This window comes from Sorex araneus, chromosome 1 (assembly GCF_027595985.1).
Source record: "Sorex araneus isolate mSorAra2 chromosome 1, mSorAra2.pri, whole genome shotgun sequence".
NCBI lineage: Eukaryota > Metazoa > Chordata > Mammalia > Eulipotyphla > Soricidae > Sorex > Sorex araneus.
In genome coordinates, this window is record NC_073302.1 from 282,248,402 (window position 1) to 282,261,088 (window position 12,687).

At 35.4% G+C, this 12,687-nt stretch overlaps 1 non-coding gene across 1 annotated transcript; it reads right to left on the reverse strand.

Annotated features, from left to right (window-relative positions):
• Positions 1-10,780: 10,780 nt before the first annotated feature.
• Positions 10,781-11,025, reverse strand: LOC129400998 (small nucleolar RNA SNORA53). The gene has a single exon (XR_008628032.1). It is a non-coding gene; the product is annotated as a small nucleolar RNA SNORA53 (small nucleolar RNA).
• Between the last annotated feature and the right edge of the window lie 1,662 nt (positions 11,026-12,687).

The following is a 12,687-nucleotide window of genomic DNA, read 5'->3' on the forward strand; positions in this document are numbered from 1 at the left end:
ATTACTTATTCAGCTGCTAGGAGAGAAAAAACTAATGCTAATATGATTAACGAGTAAATGACATTTAAAATATTGTATCAAAGAATATTTTAAACAATTTGATGTACTAATCTTTTTTCTTCCAGTTTTACGCTTCAGTTGTAGAATGTATGTAGTGATTTCTGAACTTAGAAAAATCATCTGGAAAATTTAAAAAACAGTTAAAATGAAGTTCAATATAGAGAAGATAAAGAAATATTTGACTGAAATTTGGGAGCTCACATAAAAGTTAATTTACATGTGCAACATTTATAAGGCTAAAGTGTGTTTTGCTTTTTGTTCATACATAGTTTTTGATTAGCGGTACAATTAACTTACAGCATTATATTTGGTTATAATATTTTGGTTAGCAGTACAATTAACTTACAGCATTACATATAACTGTATGATGAGACATTTATGCTTTTATTGTTCAGTCAACAAATGTCTAAAACAACAAATGTGTAATGCATGAATCAAAGCTACATGAAAACAAATATTTGTAGTAATTTACATTGTTAGTAACCTCTACATTATTTTAAGTAGGATTATGAGAGTTTCAAACCAATGATATTTTAAACATGAAAACATGAAAAGCAAAAGAGAATAAGTATTAAGTTTAATCTATGCAAATTGTACATTTTATAGCTAGTATTAAAAATTACAAAATTATTCTTATCATATCACCTACTCAAAATTCAGAATTATTAAGATTGTCTTTAATATTTCTCCATTTTCCTGAGTATTCAGAATGTATCTATACATCCCTGAGGGGTTAACTAAAACTTACTAGTCAGATAGTCCACATAGGTTATGACTTTCAAGACCATAAAAGAATATTGTGCATTACCTAGGGTTATAAAAGGAAGGCAGTGTTAAAAAAAATTTTAAAGCCCATTTTAGGTTTAGATAGAGATTAGTTAAAAAAATGTATGCATGATGATGATGGGATTGCTACTAATTATTTTTGAAATTTAGTTTTCTTAGCATTAAATAAGAAATATCTTTATTACATAATGTAGAAATTGGTACTCAAAAAGAAATCATAAACATTTTACCATTAAATCAGGCTATCATTAGAACATGTTTTGTAATCATTATGCTAATAATAGCAAAGTTCTTTTACTTTCTTTGATTTCTGTGATTTTCTTACACATCTCAATTTTAGTATATGTGCTTCCAAAGTAAACAGTTTCAACTTTCATACACAATTTAATTTTGTTTCTCAACATGACTTAACTTCCTCTTGCAGTTGTTATAGTCCTTGTGTTGTACATGATTTTCTAATCTTGCATTTGAGAAACTTCAAGAAATATAATGAAAAAGACTCAAAAACCTAGTTCATAGTAAAGTGCAAAATACTGTATTTCCATTCCCATCTCAGTCTCTCTTATTATTCCTCAAACTGTGTTACCATGATTGTCTCAACAAATATTTTGAAATTCATATTTCCTTTGTTCTCAGCAGAATCAAATAATCTCCAGTAATTCTTCATTTATTTTTATTTTATTATAGTGAGAACACTGGACAGTAGATGCGTGCAACACAAATTTGTGAGTGTACTAGATAGTGAACTATAGGTACGATGTTTTCCAGTGCATTATGAGAATTTACTCATCTTGCATATTGATTTTATACATGTCAATTATCTAATCTCCATTTCTTCACTCTTCACTCCCCAAGGACTGTTCATGCTTCACTACTGGCAGGGCCCAGGGACCCTTTAATGCTCTACCTTTGAACTGCCACCATGACTCATTACCCCATTTTCTTTACCCATTCACCCTGGAATCTATAATGTATCCATATCTTTCCATTATACACATTCTGCAACAAACATGGGGTACTAAAATATGTCTATAATTCTGATTTTAATAATTTTTGATGTATATCCAGAAATAAGATGGAAAGATAACATGATAGTATTATTAATTTAGTAGAGGACCTTCCATATTGCATTTCACAATGGCTTAGCCATTTTACATACAACCAATAGCAGCCACTAATTAATGGTTTTTAGATTTTTCTCCAACATTTGTTTTTGTTTGTTTATTTTCTTAATAATGATCCTAATCGCTGTATAGTGCTGTCATCATGGCTTTATTTTTGTTCTAGTGATGATATGTGACATTGCTGCATGCTACGCATATCTATTGGAACATACTGGGAAGTTTTCCACGATGCCATTGGTAGTCATTTTTGGATATGATAGTAAATTAATTGGAACAAAAGCAAAAGAAAATAAATGCTATTAAAGTGAAAATAGATTCTGTAAAGGAAATAATAAACTGTTTTTAAAAAAAAAGCTATCACCACTTAGTGAGAGAAAATATTTTTAACTCATGTAAAAGGTATTTACATACAAAGCACTTGAGAAAACCTGCAATATATGGCAGACATAGCAGTTAACCAGTTTTAAAAGGTGCTATTCCTTTCTTCTTGAAACATTCTTTCCCTACTCTTCTGTAACACTTTACATCATTTTCCCGCTCTGGGTTTATCTCAATTTCTTTCTTTGGGTCTTCAGATAATATAATATTTCTTTTGTTTTGAAAGATCCAAATATGTATAAAATTAAATTTTTAATTTTTTTTTTGCTTTTTGGGTCACACCCGGCAATGCACAGGGGTCACTCCTGGCTCTGCACTCAGGAATTACCCCTAGCAGTGCTCAGGGGACCATATGAGATGCTGGGAATCGAACCCGGGTCGGCCGCGTGCAAGGCAAACACCCTACCCGCTGTGCTATCGCTCCAGCCCCCTTTATTTTTAATTTTTTAAAAGGTTTTATTAGTGAATCACTTTGGATGATTTTTAAACTTTTTAAGATACAGATTTTTTTAAACTTTTGTGCTTGTGTTTTAGTCATACAACGATCAAGCACCGATCACTCTACCAGTGCCCATCCCTCTACTAGATATTATAATATTTCTATCTGGCACTAGATCTTATTCTCACCATACTCCATGCTCTCTCCCTTAATATTGGAAGGCCAACCAGCTTTACGTCTACAGTTTTACTTTGACCCCTGTGTTCCAGGTGCGTGAATACACCTGTCCTATAGTATGAACTGTGTATATTGTAGCAGCTTATCGAACTGAAAGTGTTGGGAGCTTTGCAAGTATAAATTTTTAATTATTTTTGGATTCTTCTTTGCTCTATTTTGGGGGACCATACTCAGTGGTGCTCAGAGCTTAGACCTGCTTTGTGCTCAGTAATCACTTAGGCAGGGCGGCTGGGGCAATCTTTGGTGCTGCGGATCTAACTCAAGTCTTCTGCAGGCAAGGCAAGTGTCTTATGAGCTGAACTATCTCTCTGGCCCCAGGTTTTAGATTTTCACTAATGTTCATTGAGTACTATGAAATTTTATATTCCAAATTCATCGCCAAACCACACTCATAAAACTAACATAAAGAGTATTTAATATAAAAGCTTGCATATTCATACAATTTAAATTGCTTTATCATCAAAAAGTTGCTACAAATTCATAGCACTGTGCTGTTGTCCTGTTTTTTATCGTTTTGCTTGAGCAGGCACCAGTAATGTCACCAGTGTGAGACTTGTTACTGTTTTTGGCATATCAAATACACCACGGGTAGCTTACCAGGCTCTGCTATGTGGGAGGGATACTCTTGGTAGCTTGTTGGGTTCTCTGAGAGGGATGGAGGAATTGAACCCAGGTTGGCCAAGTGCAAGGCAAATGCCCTACCCACTGTGCTATTGCTCCAATCCATATCACGTCTTATGAATTTGTCTGGCCTGGACAAATTGATTAGAAGTGGTATTTGATTTAAATAAAATTTTCTTTCAAATTGAAAACTGTTGTAATAACTACTAATATATATAATTTAAGAATTTACTCTTATTTTTCTGCTTACCGGTGTTACTAAACATTTAGATAAGCAAGTTCAGTAATTAAATTTTTTTCTGTCTCATTTTATATTAACAGAGACAGACATGAAATATAGAGAACTCTCAAGCATACACATTAACACCACCCTTTCTTATATTTATGTTGTTACCATTATCTGATTTACAAAATTAATCTCCATTAGCCATTTTTTATTTGTTCAAACTAATTCCTACCTTGAAAATAACTAATGAACAACTATTTGGGAATGGCACACACCACATACCACACATGCACACAAACACACAAAATATGGTTTTATCTCATACTCATTCTTCTATCTGACACCAGTAACCCTGCATCTCTTAGTAATATTTATTTAAAAGATAAAACTTGAATATCCAAATACCTCCTTTCACTACTCAATTCTTCTCCAAAGAGATCTATTCCAACTACCAACTATCATTGTCATAGTGGTTTTCTCCATACCTTAACTGCATGCCCTACTCGCACCCTTACACACACACACACACACACACACACACACACACACACACACACACACCAAGCTTTCAAACATGGGCCAATCTTCCTGTACCTCCTTTATACTGTCCTTGACTACTAGGTTTTTTAAAATTCCACAATTGAGTGCAGTCATTCTCTGTCTTTCCCTCTCCTTCTGACCTATCTCACTCAGCATGATACTCTTCATGTCCATCCATTTATAAGCAAGCTTAATGACTTGCAAACCATAATGCTCAAAAGGCAAGAAAGAGAACAAGAACAAGAGAGCAAGTGCGAGAGCGAAAAAGCAAGAGCAATACTGTGTGTGCCAGAGAGAGAGAGAGACAGAGACAGAGAAAGAGAGACAGAGAGATAGAGAGAGAGAGAGGGGTGGGAGGGAGAAATAGATCATTGCCTGCCCTAGAAGCAGGCTGGGGGCAGTGGGTGGCAGGAGCAAAACTGGCATGAAATATACACTGGTGAAGGTGTTGGAACATTATATGAGTGAAAAGCAGTCGCAAACAACTTTGTGTATATCAAGGTGAGTCAATTAAAAACAAAACAAAACAAGAAACTGCAAAGTTTTCTGGAGACACTTATCTGGGTTTAAATCCCTGTGGAGTAGGGCTGGAGCGATAGTACAGCGGTAGGGTGTTTGCCTTGCAAGCAGCAGCTGACCCGAGTTCAATTCTTAGCATCCCATATGGTCCTCTGAGCACTGCCAGGGGTGATTCCTGAGTGCAGAGCCAGGAGTAACCCCTCTGCGTTGCCAGGTGTGACCCATAAAGGAAAAATAAAAAAATAATTTAATAAACAAACAAACAAATAAATAAATAAATCCCTGTGGAGTGATTTCCAATTTGTATGATACTGCAAACAGATTTCGCCACAATAAAGGGGAGCTTTTGTGAGTGGGGGGGGGCGGTGGAGGGAGAAAACAGACTAGCATTAGGGCGGATGGGGAACATGCTCCATTTGTTCATTTTAAAAAGCAGGTTTCCAGGGGGCCATTGAGAAAAGTTGTTTTTTTTTTTATTTTTTTTTTTACTTTTATAAAGTTGTTCACAAAAATGTATTGCATCCAATAGTCTAACACCAATCCCATCACCATCACATCTTATCACCACCATTACTTTGAATTTTCCTACCAACACCCAAACCTGACCCAAAGGCAGATCATAAATATTTTTTTTTACTTGTTATGAATAATCCATTAAAAATGACCCAAAATGTTTTCCTTAGAGGAGAGTGTATGAAAACTGTTGTACCTCATCTTGGAGCCATCAATCCCTTGCATAAGAGATTACTAAAGTGTTGTTACAGGTTGAGTCTTCTGTTCTAATATTTTATTTTTTTGATCGAGCTAGGTTGCCTTTTACTTTACACCCCATCAAATGTGGTGGGCTACTCTTGGTACATCAAGGGCTTAAAGTATGCGATGTCGCCCCAGGAATTCTAAAATTTTAAATAAAGTGATGTAGCTGGAGTTAAATTTTTAACTGTATGGTAACTTTGGCCTCTGGAGAGGTCTCTGCACCTTGTTGCTCTCTTTTGAGATTTACTTGTGAGTCTCTGAATTATGGTCTTTCATGATCTTATATAGCTTCAGAAGCACTTCATGGTTGTGACTGCTAGGCTGCAAGATGAACAGGGAGATGGGGGGAGGTCGCCTATTCCTGACTCCATTGGAACCTGGAGATTACCGTCATTAAATTTGAATACCTGGGTATTTCAACACATTCATTTTTCATGCGTGGATGGCTTATCCCAAGCCTGTGGAGATTTGCTGTGACCATGGCAGCAATTGGGTTCTAGATATTTTCAGTTGTTGGGGCTCTGTTGGGTTGAGTGGTAGGTTCATCTACCCACATCTGGGGTGTCCTAGGTGGACTCAGCCTAGCACAAGGTGTGGAGATATTGCTACAGCATGTTGCTCACTTCCAAGATTTATTTGTGAGCCCAAGTGATAGTTTTTCTGAAAAGGGCACAGCAGGCCAACTAAGTTTGACAGCTTTTGAAAGCAATGTAATATTTATTTAGTATATTTGGTTATTATTTGTTATCTCAGTTATAAGTTTATATTTATTATATCCAGTAAAATGTTATTTTACACTGATTTCTTACAAAGAGTTGAAAAGTCCCACAAAATAGCATTTAGCTAATTGTCATACTCAGAAAACATTATTTCACATATAGAAAGTATTTTAAGAGATGTAGAATTCATATTTACTTTAGAATGATCTAGAAACAGATCATTGGCCCAACTGTATAAGTTGATAATGTCAGGCATTTTAAGCTATAAAATACAAATTCTGCAATTTAATTGGGTTTTGATTTTTCAATTGTGCAGAGGGTGATGACATTTATTTTCAATGTGATATTTTTTTGTTAGTAATGAATTGGACATTTAAGAATAAAAACTTCCTTTACCTTAATACTTGATAAAGGTTTTATTTAAATCTGTAATGGCTTAGAATTTCTGATTAGTACAATATTCCCTTCAAATGCCAGACTGCTAGACTCCTTCCTGAAAAGGTTTAATGTCCATAATATAATAAAAATCTTTATAGATATCCTGATATTATCTAAATATGTTTTACATAAATGGCAAGAATTAATTTTAGGAGCCCTAAATTATTTCTAATTTAAGCTAAAATTATATTAAATACATTTTATGTTTTGGTTTGTAATAGGAAAGATGCAGGTTGCTGTACATTACAAAGTCAAAAAAATCAATATAAATTAAGTTGGAGCTTGAGAGTCTAAGTCTGTTCAAAATCAGCGTTGATTTAAAAATCAATGCATGTTTAAACAAACATGCTATGTTTCATCAATACAGCATGCATAGCAGAAGGACAGAGTGAAGGATGCAAAAAAAGAAATAAACCCCAAATAGAAAAGTTGACTCCGTGTTTGCTATGACACAATCTGCATACAGATAAATGAAGTATCCCATAAGGCTGGATCAGCCTAATAACAAAGAAGGTGCTTTTAATGTGTTTACAAATACCTTTTCAAAAGTCTGTTTATCCTTAGAAATTAATCTGAAGAGTTCTGAATTCTACAAATGTAATATAACTGGTCTTTCCTTGTGCAGAATTGATTTTTCACTGTTATTATAGTGAGCGTCATCAAATGAGCAGTTGTAAGTTTGAAAATGAAAATATCTTTTCTGCTTATATAGGAAGATGTACATTTTGAAAGTAACATTACTTTTGTTTTTAAATAAATTTTGGTTTTTAAGCATTTAAAATATATATTCTTTATAAATTAAAAATGTATAATATAAACATAAAATTAGTTTCAATTTGTTATTACACTGTTAAATGTCAAAATAGTATTTGTAATGAAATCAGAAATATGTTTCTTACTACAATTACTTCTATATTTAAAATTTTTAAAATTATTTTTTAAAATTTATTTTATTGAATTACCATGTAGAAAGTTACAAAGTTCTCAGGCTTATGTCTCAGTTATACAATGTTCAAACACCCATCCCTTCACCAGTGCCCATATTTCACCACCAAAAAAAAAAAACAGTACACCTCCCACCCCCCTACCTCCCAACCCCACCTGCATAACTGATACTATTCACTTCATTTTCTCTTTACCTTGATTACATTCCATATTTCACCCAAAACTCACTATTGTTGTTGGGGTCTCAACACAGAACCCACCATTCTTCCTGGAGTCTACCCCCCCCCCCAAAACACGGCCCTAATGACAAGGAAACACCTGACAATCAATTCTCCACTAATGAGAATGAAGAGGTACAAGGTCACGTGGCCTCGGTGTAGGATTTCTGTGCTTTAGTAATCAAGTACATGGAGATCCAAGTGGGAAATTTCATCATTACCCTTCCTGGGGCAGCATAAAGTAAAAGTTTAGTTCACAGTCTGGGGACATGGCTGCGAGCACTTGCTGGGTTCAGAAGTAATCTAGCTGGCTCTGGATCTTGGTCGTTCAGCAGCAAAGCGGCCGTGCAAACGCATGGCCACCTGGTTCAAATCTCGGCGGAGCACAAGCTGGAGCCGGTACCAGTCCCAGCCCAAGACTTCCCAAGTGTCCCGCTGTCTCAAGTTCAAAACACTATATGTTTAAAATTAAGTAATACTTTGCTATCCTAATGAAAGTCTGCATATGTCTATGCGTATTTATATATGCGTATGTATGTGGACATAATTATATCGAATGTGTTTGTCCCAAATAGTTTTAAAACATGATCCTGATGTCCTTCAATTGAACTAAATTTGACATATCCATGAAAATATATCCAAAATAGTAAGAGTGTATTGACATGTGCTTTTGACCTATAGGGAAAAAACAAACAAAATCAAGTCTTATTTTCCTGATTCCTTCCTCGGGCTAAGTTGATTGGCTAGAGTAGCTCAAAGAATTCATAATAGAAACTATCTTTAGAAGAGTACTAGCTTTACAGTTTTAGAATAGTTGTAGAATTACACAGTACTCAGATATACAGTTCAGAACAGCTACATGAAGAGTTGCATGGAGGCTACATGGAAGAGTCGCATGGAGGCTACATGGAAGAGTTGCATAGGGCCAGGGCATGCGAGGAGAGAACAGTTCCCCATCTGCCCCCTACTCTCTCCCTCTGAGCCTGTTATCCAGTCAGACTGGATAGTTCTCACAGAAATCCTTTTGGGATGCATTGAATGATGTTAAATAGACATGAGACACTAAAGCTTTGCCTCGTGCTGCTTGGTTAACACTTCAGTTTTGCTCTTCTACCCAGAGTCAAAGGTTCGCGTAGAAAGAGCCAAGCCACCAATTAAATAGTTGGTGGCCCCCAACATGTCTGTGCTTTAGGAAATGCTGAAAAGTTATCTCATAAGTATTAATTACTAGTACTTGAAAGGTACTTTCATAAATAAAAGTGAACTACTTTCTTGCTTGTACTTCTTTTTATTTTCCTTTTTTGGGTCACACCCAACGATGCACCTGGGTTACTTCTGGCTCATGCACTTAGGCATTACTCCTAGGTGCTTGGGGGACCATGTGGGATGCTTGGAATCAAATCCGGGTCGGCTGCATGCAAGGCAAACGTCCTACCCGCTGTGCTATACTCCAGCCTCTTGCTTGTATTTTTTTTAACATATTTAAAAATAATTTATTATATGAAAATAAGGGTAAAACTTATATAAAATATTTTACCTAGAATTTTGTCATAGAATCTTGCACATATGGGACTAGATCCTTCCATGTTGCAAATCCTTCCCTGTTTAAGAAATTTCAAGGGTTTTAGGAAGCTGTAGCAAAATGAGTATATATATATATATATTTCCTTTTTATAATAATCTTCTTATTTTAATACATGTTATATCTGTTTATTTTAAGACACATTATCAAAGATTGCCAACATTTCAGAGCCTCTGACAGAAGACTGCACATTATGACTGAAATAGCATCTCATATGCCAGAATGAGTTTCCTGTTTACAACATTTCTCCTTTTCCTGTAAATCCCACAGGGGTAATGCACATTAAGCAAGGTTAATATTTTCTGATAAGATACTTAATAATACTGCTTAGTTTGGTCAATGAGAAACTTCAATGTTTAAGTACCAAGAAAGGTTAAGTTATCATTGGCTAGAAGATTACAAGCTTTAAATTGTGTTCTGCTATCAAAATTAAGGAAGATGTTTCAGTATAATTTATTCTAAGATGTTTATTAAATCATGAATCACAAAAATCCTGTTAATAACCGATTTCTCGGGCAGGCTCAGTAACCTCTCATTCCATCCTTTCCCTGAGATCTTAGAAGTCTCTCTGGACTCCCAACGATGTTGCGATGTTGCACTGGGGGCTCTTTCAAGGTCAGGGGAATGGGATCCAGCTTGTTACTGGATTTAGCATATGAATACACCATGGGAAGCTTGCAAGGCTGTCCCATGTGGGCAGGAAACTCTCAGAAACTTGCCAGTTTCTCCCAGAAGGAGATGTGATAGGCCACGCACTTCTGAGAGCTTGCTTTTAAGTCTCTCTCTGGATGTTGGCCGTTGATGGGATTATACACACTTGGGTTCCTCTGCCAGTACCTTCATGCATGAGGCCTGTCTGAACGTGTGGAGAGGGGCCTCCAGCATGGTTGTAGCTAGGTTCTGGTGGTCTTCGGCCATCGGGAGTTCTGCTTGGGGTGGGGAGGGAAGCTGGAGCCCATCCCCTCCGAGGGGCCCCGGGGAAGACAGCCAGGCATGCGGGCAAGAGACTCTTAAATTATTAAATAGAGAATGAAAAAAGATGCCGCTTTTTTTTTTGTAAATTATCATTTTATTTCTTGAGGTTTTAAACTTCCACTCAATTTCTCCACTTAGAAGTCACCCACCTAGAGTATCTAGGAAAGTTTCTCTACTCATCTGTAGCCATTTCACTAAAAGCTGAAAATTTTATTCAAAAGTCTGCACCCTGGACAGTCCGGTTCATCAGCAATGAACACATGATTGTATGTCATCTCAGTTAGGACATAGATCGAACATGCGTGTATGTTGATCTCACATGCCCATTACTCAAGAACCTTTGACGGTACAAACAAGAGAGCTGCTGGATGTTTCTTTTACTAGAACTGCAAGAAATTAAAATTTATGAGTAGAATTTATTTCAAGATTACAAACACAAATTAGGATCTAAGGGAGAATTAAGTGATTTTTTAATGAAATAATGGGAATAAAGCTTTATTAGATTATACAGGCATATGAAAAAAATATTTAACAGTACGAAGATTTTGAAAAGCGTAGAGAGGACACTGTCTTGAGAATGTTACAAATGATGGTTTATACAGTAGAGAGAAATAAACTATTAGATATCCTGATTAACTAAAACAAAATCACTGAAACTAGACATGAAATGAAAGAACTGTCAAAAATAGGATTTTATATATAAGCAGCATTCATAGATGTGAGAAATTATTATCTTAAAACAAATATTGTTAGCAATAAGGCTCAACAAATCATGAAAATGGGTGCTTATGTAAATGGAAGAACAATTTATTAGAGATAATAACTCAGAATTTAGAGTATAAAAACTGAGTGGATCTGTACCTTCATATTAAGATTATTCAGAATTATGACAGACTGCTAACTAAGTGTCAAATTAGCTGAGAAATGAGCTGGAGATACTGCATTTAGCTAGATGATGGAGATGAGATGAAAAAGAAAAAATGGTGCAACAGTGAAATAAGTATTTCAAGATAAGTCATTTTTAAGAAATTTTAATTATATGCAAATTTTAAACCGTATCCTATATTTGCAATATAAGCATTACTCATTGAGGAAGTTTCTCATAGCATTAAATTGACTTTAAAACTGGGATAAGAAGGGTCAGAAACTTTTCACTCGTATTGTAGGTATAGCTATTGGGAAAGCACAAAGTCAAAATATGAACATGTTTTACTTCTGATTGCTAATATATCAAATAGTAATATGATGCATGTTGAGTCGGTTTAATGTGTCAATCTTGAACATTTGCCATGATAATCTAACCATTTTCTATAAAGCATAAAGTTAAGATTATTCCATTTACAGAAGAGAAGTGAAGATGAAAACAAATAGTTTTCAAATTCATATAGAGAATAACTCTCAATAGAGTGTTTGCTTTTAATTATTCTTTATTCTGCCCTTGTGTTGCCTTCCAAAACCCTTACAGCTCCTCTTTTAGTTTATGTCATTTACTCTCTCTCTCTCTCTCTCTCTCTCTCTCTCTCTCTCCCTCTTTTCTCTATCTTCCTACAATGTGCTTTATCAATCCTGAAATTTTTTGGTTGCTCCATTACAGGCTGTGCTTGGTGAAGCAGGTAACCCCCTTTCTTTCAGCTAGGCATACTCATGGATGATAAGATACAAAGCATTCAGAGATAGCAGCTGAAGGTGTTTCAGTAGCTTTTCTCTATAATAAAAATTGAATTAAATAGTTATTTTGTTCCACCTTATTTGACTCCCCACATTGCATACTTTTTACAGAAAAATGCCAGGAAAGAGGCATGGTAACAAGATGACCTAACTCATTAAAGCTCTGGGGTCAGCCGTTACTGGCATAGCTAACACCTCTCCCTTACATCATTTTAATATGATTAAAGTGGTGAAGATATAAAGATAGTGTTATAAGCATTGAACTTTTAAAGAAATTTATAACATGTATTTTTTGGGTCCCATTTTTTCTTATAATTCCTTTCTTTTCACATCCTCATTTACTGCTAATTCTAAGCATTTAGTCCTTCCTTCCTTCCTTCCTTCCTTCCTTCCTTCCTTCCTTCCTTCCTTCCTTCCTTCCTTCCTTCCTTCCTTCCTTCCTTCCTTCCTTCCTTC